The sequence below is a fragment of the Chiloscyllium plagiosum genome, chromosome 1 (genome assembly GCF_004010195.1).
Source record: "Chiloscyllium plagiosum isolate BGI_BamShark_2017 chromosome 1, ASM401019v2, whole genome shotgun sequence".
NCBI lineage: Eukaryota > Metazoa > Chordata > Chondrichthyes > Orectolobiformes > Hemiscylliidae > Chiloscyllium > Chiloscyllium plagiosum.
The window spans coordinates 15,756-17,240 of record NC_057710.1 but is presented as its reverse complement, the minus strand read 5'-3'; positions in this window follow the sequence as shown (position 1 = coordinate 17,240).

Below are 1,485 nucleotides of genomic sequence, written 5' to 3'. Positions count from 1 at the left end.
CTTCAGGCTCTCTGCCTTTATTCCTGATGAAGAGCTTTTGCCCGAAACGTAGATTGTGAAGCTCCTCGGATGCTGCCTGAACTGCTGTGCTCTTCCAGCACCACTGATCCAGAATCTGGTTTCCAGCATCTGCAGTCATTGTTTTTACCAACATAACACAAGCCCCTGCTAGGACTACTCAAAAAAAGACAAGGTCATGCCACTCATAGTTTCAGGGCTCTCATTCTATGTGCATACAATTATAAGTTGGAACACCATCTGGGAGGCCCAGTAGCAAATGCGGTTGCCTTGAGCAGCCTCCTGCTGATAGGTCCACCACCAGTGGTACCTCCCCTGGAAAACTCCACTCTGGATTTTAACTTTTTAGATACACACTGGTCACTGCTGATAATCAGACTTTGGATGCAAAGAAGTCTGGTCCTGGCACAACTGAACCATCACAACCAGAACTGAAACCTTTATGTTCCTGGTGAGACCAGATTCTCAAAGGTGGGGGCATTTTATTATGGGGAGTAAGGATGATGACCCTGAGCAAAGGTCACATGCCACCAGAGTAGTCCGGGGTTTCGGAGATGAAGATGCTGGGGACATGTTCTGCCTGGTGGCCAGGATTAGATGCAAACATCCAATTGATGGGACAGTGCCCAGAGCACCAACAAAGATTACCACCAGCAGCTCGCCCACATTTGTGGGAATGGCCAGACAAACCCTGCACCCAGTTATATTTCGACAATGCTGGCCCTTTCATGGGCTCAACATTCTTAGTTATTGTGGACACGCACTCAAAGTGGTTAGACATAAATGGAGTTCATTCGTCAAACACGGGGACATTGATAGAAAACTTTATTGAGTATCTTTTGGAATACACGGGCTCCCAGAAGTGTTCATCACAGACAACGGGCCATTGTTTACCAGCTGGGAATTTGAGTATTTCCTAAAGTCGAATGGCATTCAGCATATAAGAACAGCACAAACTGTCAGGCAGCATTCGGAGAGCAGAAGAGTCAACTTCACCATCCCTGATGAAGAGCTTATGCCTGAAAAGGTGACTCTCCTGCTCCTCTGATGCTGCCTGACCTGCTGTGCCTTTCCAGCACTGCAGTCTTCAATTCCGATCTCTAGCACCTGCAATGCTCACTTTCTCCTAAGAACAATACCATACCATCTATCGTGCATTGGTCTGGTGGGAAGAGCAGCCCAAAGTCTGAAGGCAGGCTTAAAGATACCACCTACAGCTTCACTCAATGGCAAACTGATCTGATTCCTGTTTGATTATCTAACCACTCCTCAGACAGCTACTGGGATAGTTCCAGCAGAGTTGTTCATAGGAAGAAGACTCTGTACCAGGCTAAAACGGATCTTCCTGGATTTCCTGGGAGACGGTGCCAATGCCAGACACAAAACTCCTCCTTTACTTCAGACGATAAAGTTTGGTGCCAAAACCACAGAAGTAGCATAAGTAAGAGGCGTGGTTGACACAAGTTC